The 10713-nt window shown below is 54.3% G+C and overlaps 1 long non-coding RNA gene across 3 annotated transcripts; it reads right to left on the bottom strand.

Annotated features, from left to right (window-relative positions):
* Positions 1-1556: 1556 nt before the first annotated feature.
* Positions 1557-10713, bottom strand: LOC139085414 (uncharacterized). Of its 3 annotated transcripts, none has more exons than XR_011543668.1 (7): positions 10442-10673; positions 5120-5390; positions 4706-4981; positions 3449-4283; positions 2941-3081; positions 2055-2310; positions 1557-1750 (listed from the first exon to the last, which is right to left on the bottom strand). It is a non-coding gene; the product is annotated as an uncharacterized lncRNA (long non-coding RNA). The 3 variants fall into 3 exon arrangements; XR_011543670.1 differs by having other exon boundaries at positions 4742-4981; XR_011543669.1 differs by lacking the exon at positions 2941-3081 and having other exon boundaries at positions 10442-10713.

The following is a 10713-nucleotide window of genomic DNA, read 5'->3' as shown; positions in this document are numbered from 1 at the left end:
CTGCAGGTCAGAGTTTTGGGCCCTTTAAAAACAGTGTTTGAACAGGGTCATCTTAGGGCACCTGCAGCTTTCAAGGAGTCGTAGCGATGCCAGGGGGCACCCGCGGGCCTTCTCTACCTGCTAGGCAGCGTGCCAAGAGCCGTTGCAGGTTCACGGGAGCCTTACAACATCCTGTCAAGCGAGTCCCAAGGTTACTCCCAAGATTTGTCTCATCTCACCCTAGAAAAGTCAGACTTGGAGAGTTGAAGGACTTTCCCGAGTCAGCCAGCTAGTGAGTGGCAGAGCTGGCACTGTATCCAGAGCTTCCTGACCCTGGAGCACCTGCCCTTGGCTGTTCCTGTGCGTCAATTCGTCTGTACCTTACCAGGATCCACCTCTGCTTCTCTCCGGCTGCTTCCTATGTTGTCATTCAGGTCTGTCTTTGTATGGAAGCCAGTTCAAATCCTTGGCCCAGGGATTCCTAGGCCTGACCTTTTTCCCTTCCCTTCCCCATTCTGCCTCATCCTTGTTAGTGTAACCCAAATACGACTGGGATCCCAAGTAGCTCAGTCTGTGGATGTTTTGTAGTCGAAGATAGAACCATAGCCACAAAGAAATCTAAAAGGCTTCCAGGCCTACACTCAGGCCCTTGAGGGAACACCACAGGAGAAAACACATTCTTCAGGTTCTGCAAATGTCTAAAACTCCTTCCTGTCTGTCACTGCTAATTTCATCCTCCTAGTAGACAGTGACAGCTCTCCAAGACTCCCTTTCTCTCCCACTCTTGTCGCCTGGTCCTCCAAATCCGCCTGGCTCTCAGCCAGGGCAGCTTGCCTCCTCTTTTCTTCTTCGTCTTTCCCCTCTCAGCTTTTTATTGTGTAGACCAACTTTACCTCTCTGTTGTCTTTAGTTTTCTCTTTCCTTTGTCTATTATCCAGACCCAGCACAGCCAAGGACAGGTCAGCATACCACCCAGAAAGCAAGAATCCTTTCCCCTGGTAAGCCAGAGAGAGAGAGAAGGTTGAAAATCCCGGACATTAATACCATCAGTCTCTGTAGCACCCGTGGGATGCACTGAGCTGCCTGGGAGTAGGGGCGCTTGACGCTCCTGTTGGGAGAGGAGAAAGTATCTCTGAGAGAGGTTTCCTTGTACCCTGCCCCTTGCTCCCCTGTGGAAACCTCCTAGTCCCTGTGTACAGGGACCCATTTATTGTGAAAGATGTTAGCATCCGGCCACCCATGGGTTCCCCCACGTGAGCAGGTGTGGCGAGGGGGAGTGAGGGCAGCTCGGGCCCTGACGTCTGCCCTGACAGCCAGAATCGGCGTTTTCATCTTCTCCAAGCAGCAGAGCAGCTCCTCTCCCTCCTGCCCGCAGACTTTTTATAATAGCAATAAGCCAACTCCGGGGAAGAGCATCTTGTGCGAGCTCCGGGGAGTAATCATCTAATCACATTCCGGGCTGATTTGAGGCACTCATCTGGACCAAATGCCTCCCCACGCCCTGGGAGCGGCTTTACGAGGCAGCAGCCAGGCCTCATCGAGCCTTATTGCTTAATTAAAAACAAATTCCCGAGTAATTTATTTTTTTGTTTTTTATTATTTTTTTATTTTTTGTCTTTCCATAAAACTTCCAGCCGCCCAGAGTGATGGAGAAGCCGGGGAATGGGGAGAGGAAGCTGAGATTTACAGCTCTGGCTGCTGCACTAGCCGCCTTGCGCTCGGGGCTGGTGCGAGATGGAAAGCCATCCTGGGGACCAGGCCCTGCCGGCTCCTAGAGAGTGAGGGACACAGGGGGAGGCACGTGGGCCGGCCGGCTGGGTTATTAAGTGTCATCATCCCTCAGCCTGACTTGGGGTTTTAGTGGGACTGCTCTGGGCTGTGACAGACCCTCCAAAATGCCACCACCCTAACGGGGGCCTTAATGTCCATGCCCAGGTCTGCTGGGGAAGCCCTCAGTGCCGCCCAGCCCATGCCCAGACCTGCAAAGTACATCCTGTGCCCCAGGGGAACCTGGCGGGGACCGGACACCCACCCTGCCCTGCTTCCTACTCCCAGGATGACTCCGGGCCACTCACTTTTTCTCTCTGGGTATCAGTTTCTCCAACTGAACAGGAACACAGGTCCCACCCTCTTCAGGAGTCAATGAAGGGATCAGAGTGGCAGTGGCGCTGGAACAGCTGGGGCGTCCCTCCCACTTGAGGGATGGAAGACAGGGCGGTGCCCGGACGGTTTTAAACAAGGAGACGAGGGTCCTGGCTTCCCAGCAGAGGCTTCGCGGGCAGAGGCATCTTTCGCTCCTTGGTACCAGGACTCGCCGGGAGGCAGAGAGGCCTGGACGTGGGAGAGAGCCAGCAGAAAGGAGTGTGTGTGCTCGCACATGCAGGAGTGCTGGGGGCACATGTGCGCCTGTGGGTGGGCGTGAGTGTCTGGGTGCCAGGACGTTTGTCTGTGGATGGAGAGCTGCACTAAAGGGTGTGTACTCCGGGCCAAGCTGCTGTGGCTAAAAGCCCAGCTCCACTTTGGGCAAGTGACTTAATCTCTCTGGGCCTCAGTTTTCGTATCTGCCAAATGGAAATAACATCAGCATTGACCTCATCGGGCTGGGTGGGGATTAAGTTAGGCAATGCGTGCAGAGCGCTCAGAGCGCGCCGGGCACGTGCTTCACAAGCGTGCCTGCAGCTAGGAGAACATGCACGTGACTTCTTGAAAACTACATGTAATACAAACTTCTCCAACTCAAGTCACATTTTCCTAAAGACTTTAATTTTAAAAATTAGGGATGAGATTTCTGGAGATAATTTTGTTCCTATGATAAAATAAAATCACCAAGAAAAAGCGGCAAATCTTTACATGACAAGTCATGATTTATGCAAGAATGACTGTGGCTTATACTGGGGCACAAAGCAGGGATAAATCATGCAGAGAAGTGAAAAGAAAATGGAGCTCTTTTCTCTTCCTTACAATTGTGATTGCCTGAAAAATTGCCTCCCGAGACTGCAGTTTCTGTAGAAGAGCTGAGCTCCAGAACCTTTTCCTCTCCTCACTTTCCTCTCCTCCCGCGCCCATCAGCACTTCAGAAATAAGAGCCGAGCTCTGGGAAGCCTGCAATCAGGAGTGGAGATCATGAGGCACTTGGGGAAGAGGCAGCCTTTCCCGGGAAATGTAAGGGGCACTCATTAGCGGCCGCAGAAAAACGTTCCTGAGAAGAGACTCTGCCAAGAGCGCTGCCACTGAAGGAAAGGCGATGCTGCAGATCGCAGTGGGCACGCAAGGCGCCCGGAACAGGGGGCCCCGGAGAGTGGCCTTTGGCAAGGCAGGCCGCTCGAGGGTCTCTGAAGTGGCCGCTCAGTTTTCCTTCTCTGAGAAGTTGGCAGGCTGGGCGGTGGCCTAGAATCCCCTTGCTGAATTTGTGGGGCTTTGTGGGGAGAGCAGTGGCTTCTGAGCCAGCCATCCAGGGTTCACACCCCACCCTTCCATCTTGCCAGCTGAGGGCCGCTTCCTGAGGCTCCTCGTGGATCTGGATGTTGAGAGCTGCCTCGCAGAGCTCTTGCTGGGATTTGAAGTGCTTACTTGGAGAGCACACGTGGTGACTTAAACAGTGTTGGTTCCACAGCAGACACTCCTGGGGCCCTGCCATAGCCTGCAAGTTGAAGTCCGACAGCCAGTCCCTGCATCTGTGTACCTGCCTCCTTCCTCCAACGCTCCGGAACACACCTGTGTCCACCTGCACGGCGGTCCAGTCATGCCAGGGGACCAACCTGCGGGGACAGCCCTCGCCCCCTGGCCTTGGTGGCTGGGCACCCCAACTCCCCCAGCCTTTGGGTGGGATAACTCTGAGGCGGGGTCTCTGCAGTCTCGCAGGCCCCCTGTGGGATTGGGCTTCACTGCCCACAGCTCCGACGCGCCTGAAACACGCCCCTGCTTGGCTGCCTGCCCTTTTCTGTCTTGTGTCCCCTCCCTGCTGCCAGTGTGTGTCCTTCCCCTACCAGATAGACCCCTTCCATTAACATCCTTGTCTCTGGCCTTTTCCTGGGTGAAGCCAGGGGAGACAGTGTCTTCCCCTGGTCATATCCCTCCCCTCCTAGCTGTTGGGTTGGCACACACTGGACATAACAGTCGTTTCACCTCCCCCCAGCCCAGCCGCCTTCTCCTGTAAACCAAGTACCAGCCCTGAACAGACATCTTTATCTACTGCGTTTGCCGGCCGGGTGTCCTCCTTTCTGGCAGAAACACTTGTTTTCTTTGGGGGACTGAACCTTTCTCTCTTCACTCCTTTGGTTCAGAGAGGACGAGCCCCGTCTTGGCTGCAGAAAGAGACCTGAGATGAGAGTCCGGACAAGCAGAGCACGGTTCCCCAGGCCAGGCCGATTGCTCAGGGCCACGAGCACGACTCGTGCTGGGCCAGTGAGAACCCAACTCGGGCCCTCTGCTGCGGCGTTGAGAAAGAGATATGCTGCCGCTGGGACGTTCAGGCTGGTCGAATGTGAACCAAATACTCCCCAGGATCCTTTGGCCAGAGCCTGAGTGAGGGTAAAGCTGACGTGGAAGGAAATACAGTTAGGAGATGAGAAAGGCAGATTCCTGACAACATCGTGGAGCCCCTGAGTCCAGCCATGCCTGAGGTTCCAATTGCCCCCATCCTTTCTGGTTACATGAACCAACATAGTCCCGCCCTCCCCTCCTGCCCTTGTTTTCCATAGGCCAATTTTGAGTTTGGTTTCTGTACCTCCAGCTGACCAACACGTCGTCCAAACCTGCTTACTTCTCTGGTCGGGAGGAGACGATGTGTGGCCTTGGTTGAGACTTTGCATCTTTCTTGGGTGGAGGTTCTTTACGGGTAAGTTGATTTAAAACTACTCCATCCAGGGGCCGGCCCCGTGGCCGAGTGGTTAAGTTCGCGCGCTCCGCTGCAGGCAGCCCAGTGTTTCGTCGGTTCGAATCCTGGGCACGGACATGGCACTGCTCATCAAACCACGCTGAGGCGACGTCCCACATGCCACAACTAGAAGGACCCACAAAGAAGAATATACAACTATGTACTGGGGGGCTTTGGGGAGAAAAAGGAAAAAAATAAAATTAAAAAAATAAATAAATAAAACTACTCCATCCAAAGGTGTCTGAGGAAGAAATCTATCCCCACCATGTATCAGTTAGGGTGTTTTCAACTGAAAGTAGAAAAAACTCCGACTGAAACTGGTTTAAACAAGAAGGGATTGTGTATCTCATGTAACAGGAAGTGGAGAAGAAGAGAGCTTGCAGAGCTGGTTGACCCGGTGGCCATGTCCTCAAGGACCCCAGTTCTCCCTGTTCCTCTGCCACAGGGTCTTCACGCTGGTGGCTTTCCCTCAGACTGGCGTCTGGTCTCAAGATGGCAGCTGAGCTCCAGGCTTCTCATCCCTCCACAGCACCACCTAGAGGAAGAAAAGGGACTTATCGGCTCTCTTTCTGTACCTCATTCCTAGAGACAGACACTCTCCGCTTACCCCCAGTAGAATTTTGTGACAGTCAGGATAAATTCGGTTACACAGAAATAACAAAAACTCTCAAAGTCTCAGTGACTTGAAACAACAAAGGTCTCTTTTTCACTTATGCTACATGCCATAGCTGGTCACTAAGGGGTCCTCCCATTCAAGTCGCTCAGGGACTCAGGCTGAGGGAGCAGCTGCCATCTTGAATGTTGTTGGTGACTGTGCCAAAGGGAAAGAGAGCTCTGGAGGGTCTGGCGCCAGCAGTTAAATGCTCTGGCTTAGAAGTGACACACATGGCTTCCTCTCATGACTCATTGGCCAAGGTTAGTTTTATGACCTCACGTAAAAATTCCCCTGCCAGTGGGAAATACCCGATAAATAGCTATTGGCTACTAACTAATAGCTGTTGGCAAGTAACTATTGCCATAACTGCTCTCATTGGCCAAGATAGGGCCACACACCTATTTCTAAACCATTTTCTAAATGCCTGTCAAGGAGAGCAGGATGACCACGATTGGCTTAGAGCAGTTGTTTGGATGGGGCTGGATTCCAGCCAGTCAACCCTAAGACCTCTGCCATCTGTGCCTGCATCCATAAATAGTGAGACGCACGCAGTGAGGGTGTTTCTGTTGGTATAAACTGGGGAGGTGGAGTGGCTGTGGGGAGATGTCTCAGCTCACATGGTGCTTTGTGTCCCCATGGAGTGACTCAAATCCAGGTTTTTTCCCAGGGCCAAAGCTTCTTCCAAAATGGACTTGGGTGCCTGACTGAAGTGGACTACAGATGGTGCTTGGGGTGACCCTGGGAATCTTCACAGGCAGGGATGGAGGCTCCTCCCGGCATTGGTCCCAGGTGCCATTCTTGTGCTTATCAGGATGTCTCAGAGCAGGCAGCTCAGGGGCTGTCCCTGCCAGGGTTCCATCAGAGGAGCAGAGCCACCGGGAGATTGCACATCATGAAGGATGTAGTATAGGGGTCTGACCTTATCCCATTGTGGGAGGTGGTCAAACCGTCTACACAAAGCCATTGCTTCTGTGTCTGGTCCTGGAGCCTGGAGCCTAGCGATTGGGAGGGGAAGATGGATCCAAGGTGGAGGACGCAAGGACAAACTGGGCCTGGCACCGCATCAGCCTCTCAGCTTCTGCCGGCCTCCAGGTTCACCCATGAGGGTGTCCTGCAGGAGCAGCCGGCAACCTTCTTCATGGCCCAGCACTGGAGAAGCCAAAGGAGGACCCAGCAGTTGCTGGAGGGGCTGTGGGCCTGGCTGCTGCCACATAACGCCAGTGAGCCAGCAGATCTGCCCAGTGGGAGCCCCAGAGATGCCTCCTATGTGCACCGACCTCCAGAGCACTGAGGAGACAGCCTCCACTGCCGCTCCGCCTGCCAACCTAGGGCAACATGTCCCTTGTGGCCCACACGTGCTAACTGAGAACTGTGCAGAGAGGCGAATGCTGGGAAAGGAAGTTCCAGTTCAGCTGAGTTGATGTGCTCCCCATCCATTGCAGGGACCCCTGGTTATGTGCTCCCTCCTTCAAGAGCTGAGGGCAGTGTGCATCTATTACTGGGCTTACTTCACCCGTTCAGGGCAGTGTGAACCTATCACTGGGCTTACTTCACCCGTTCAGGGCAGTGTGCACGTCTTACTGCCTTAATGCACCCATTCAGGACAGTGTGCATCTATTACTGGGCTTACTTCACCCATTCAGGGCAGTGTGCACGTATTACTGGGCTTACTTCACCCGTTCAGGGCAGTGTGCATCTATTACTGGGCTTACTTCACCCGCTCAGGGCAGTGTGCATCTATTACTGGGCTTACTTCACCCGCTCAGGGCAGTGTGCTTCTATTACTGGCTTAATGCACCCATTCAGGACAGTGGGTATATATTAGTGTGCTTCCTGCACCCGCTCAGTGCAGTGGGTGTCTACTACTGTGTTTACTTCACCCGTTAGTGGCAGTCAGCGTCTATTACTGTGCTTACTTCACCAGCTCAGGGCAGTGTGCATCTATTACTGGGCTTACTTCACCCGCTCAGGGCAGTGGGCATCTATTACTGTGCTTACTTCACCCGCTCAGGGCAGTGTGCATCTATTACTGGGCTTACTTCACCCCCTCAGGGCAGTGTGCATCTATTACTGGGCTTACTTCACCCACTCAGGGCAGTGTGCATCTATTACTGGGCTTACGTCACCCGCTCAGGGCAGTGTGCTTCTATTACTGGCTTAATGCACCCATTCAGGACAGTGGGTATATATTAGTGTGCTTCCTGCACCCGCTCAGTGCAGTGGGTGTCTACTACTGTGTTTACTTCACCCGTTAATGGCAGTCGGCATCTATTACTGTGCTTACTTCACCAGCTCAGGACAGGGGGTGTCTATTACTGTGCTTACTGCACCCTCTCATGGCAGTGGGCGGCTATTACTATGCTTACTGCAGCCTCTCATGGCAGTGGGCGGCTATTACTGTGCTTGCTTCATCGGCTCAGGACAGTGGGCATCCATTACTGTGCTTGCTTCATCCGCTCAGGACAGTGGGCATCTATTACTGTGCTTGCTTCATCCGCTCAGGGCAGTGGGCATCTATTACTGGGCTTACTTCACCCACTCAGGGCAGTGTTGATCTATTACTGGGCTTACTTCACCCGCTCAGGGCAGTGTGCATCTATTACTGGCTTAATGCACCCATTCAGGACAGTGGGTTTATATTAGTGTGCTTCCTGCACCCGCTCAGTGCAGTGGGTGTCTACTACTGTGTTCACTTCACCCGTTAATGGCAGTCGGCGTCTATTACTGTGCTTACTTCACCAGCTCAGGACAGGGGGTGTCTATTACTGTGCTTACTGCACCCTCTCAGGGCAGTGGGCGTCTATTACTGTGCTTGCTTCATCCGCTCACCACAGTGGGTGTCTATTACTGTGCTTACTTCACCTGCTCAGGGCCGTGGGTGTCTGTTACTGTGCTTTCTTCACCCGCTCAGGGCAGTGGGCATCTATTATTGTGCTTACTGCACCCTCTCAGGGCAGTGAGCGTGTATTACTGTGCTTCCTGCACCAGGTCAGGGCCGTGGCCATCTATTACTGTGCTTACTTCACCCACTCAGGGCAGTGGGCATCTATTACTGTGCTTACTTCACCCACTCAGGGCAGTGGGCATCTATTACTGTGCTCAGTTCACCCTTCATGGCAATGGGCATCTATTACTGTGCTTCCTGCACCAGCTCAGGGCAGTGGGCATCTATTACTGTGCTTACTTCACCCACTCAGGGCAGTGGGCATCTATTACTGTGCTCAGTTCACCCTTCATGGCAATGGGCATCTATTACTGTGCTTACTGCACCCGCTCAGGGCAGTGGGCATCTATTACTGTGATTACTGTACCATCATGCATCCTCCCTTCTGTTTAAAGCAGCACCTTGATGCCTTAGGAGGAACCAGGTCCTTCCCACTCAATCCAGGTGTTGCCAGGCCAGAAGCACGTGACCCAGGCTGGGTGAATCAGTGCCCTGCATGCCCCGCCTCAGTGCGGGGGTGAGGACCTGATCCAAATGGTCAAAGCCTGATGAAGGAATCCTGGGCCTGGAGGAAGGGCTACCGGGAAGAAACGTTCCTTTTCTTTCTGGCTAGACTTCGGCTAGACTGAGAGAATGCAAGGCTTGAGCAACAAAGGGGGAAACTGTCTGCCCAAGGAAGCGACATAGAGCAAAGAGGAGGGTCCCGAGGATGTTGCTTCATTGGGTCACACCATTCCTGAGGCAGTCTACTCTGACCTTCAGTTATGGGGTCCAATAAATCCCCCCTTTTTCTTTTGAGGAAAATTAGCCCTTATCTAACATCTGCCGTCAATCCTCCTCTTTTTGCTGAGGAAGACTGGCCCTGAGCTAACATCGGTGCCCATCTTCCTCTGCTTTATATGTGGGATGTCTGCCTCAGTGTGGCTTGAGAAGTGGTGTGAATGTCTGCGCCCAGGATCCAGGCAGCAAACCCCGGGCTGCCGAAGTGGAACGTGCACTTAACCGCTGTGCCACCGGGCCGGCCCCCCAATAAATTCCTTTTGTTTAATCTGTTTGGGTTGAGTTTTCTGTTACTTGTATCCAAAATAGTCCCAACTGGTGCACCCAACGGCCATATGCCAGAGTCGGTGTCTCTTGGAGCGGCAGCTCAGAGAGAGAGCTGTCCACACAGGACACCATGGAGAGGACACGCCTGCCTCAGTGCTCCCGAGCCAGAGGAGCCCTGGGCCTCCTGGGAGGGCTGGCTGAACCCGAGCAGGGTAACGGGTCTGAAACCTGGGCAGGGGTCCAGCTCCCCCAACAGTCCTGGCCCCGCGGGCTGCCCTCAGCGCTCCGCCCAGCTCCCTCCAGGATGCTCACTCTCCCTGGTCCCTGTCCTGGGCGGCGGTGCCGAGCTCCCGGGTGCAGCCGAACCCGGTGCTCCCTGGGGCCGGAGTCCTCCATTTTCACGCGTAACTGAAACAAACTGAGCAGAGGGTGACCTGACCTGCGTGCGATTTTATACCGTATTTTGTACTGTAATCTAGTCTATTTCATCAAAAAGAAAAAAGGAGTGATGGTCACCACCCACCGCGTCGACTACGAGACTCATCAACATCGTCGGGAAACAACTTTCCGGAAACATGGGTGAAAAGTGCCCTGCGTGGGCCCGGCGGGACACGCGCCGGGTGGGCGGGTCTCTGGCGGGGTGGTTGCACTGCCGGCCTGGCGCTGGGGAGGACCTCCGAGCACCACGGTCAGCGGGCAGGCGCGTTCACAGGGCAGCAGGGAAGGTCCTGACACAGCCGGTCCCCCAGGCCCAGCCGTGTGCGCGGCCGTGGTGATCTGGAGACCGGGGACAGGTCGGGACGGCAAGGCCCTGCTGTGTGCTGCCCAAGGCCTCAGACTGGGTCTTGGAGCCCATGGCCTATCCACCCAGCAGCGGAAAAGCCAGGGCAGAGCAAGTCCTGAACTTCCTTTGGGCCTGGCCCCCTATTTCTTACCGTACCGGGAAGTCTTGCTATTTTAGACGAAGCCCCGACTCCTGGACAGCAAGCCCCAGGCCACGCAGCTTGGATGTGTCTGAACCCAGATTTTCTTCTGCCGCTGATGAAAAACATACAGATACCAGGGCCCTGCTCCCGGACTCTGGTTTCACTTTGGGGAGGAGGTCTCAGTTCGGGCGCTGTTTGAACAACTGCCCAGGCGGTTCTAGTGTGCAGGCAGGCTTGAGCCGCACTGAGCTGGAGGCAGCTCTTCCCACCAGGCCGGCCCTCGCAT

Source organism: Equus przewalskii, chromosome 9 (genome assembly GCF_037783145.1).
Source record: "Equus przewalskii isolate Varuska chromosome 9, EquPr2, whole genome shotgun sequence".
NCBI classification, from domain to species: Eukaryota; Metazoa; Chordata; class Mammalia; order Perissodactyla; family Equidae; genus Equus; species Equus przewalskii.
Note: the sequence above shows the minus strand (reverse complement) of the source record. Positions and strands in the feature narration are given on the sequence as shown.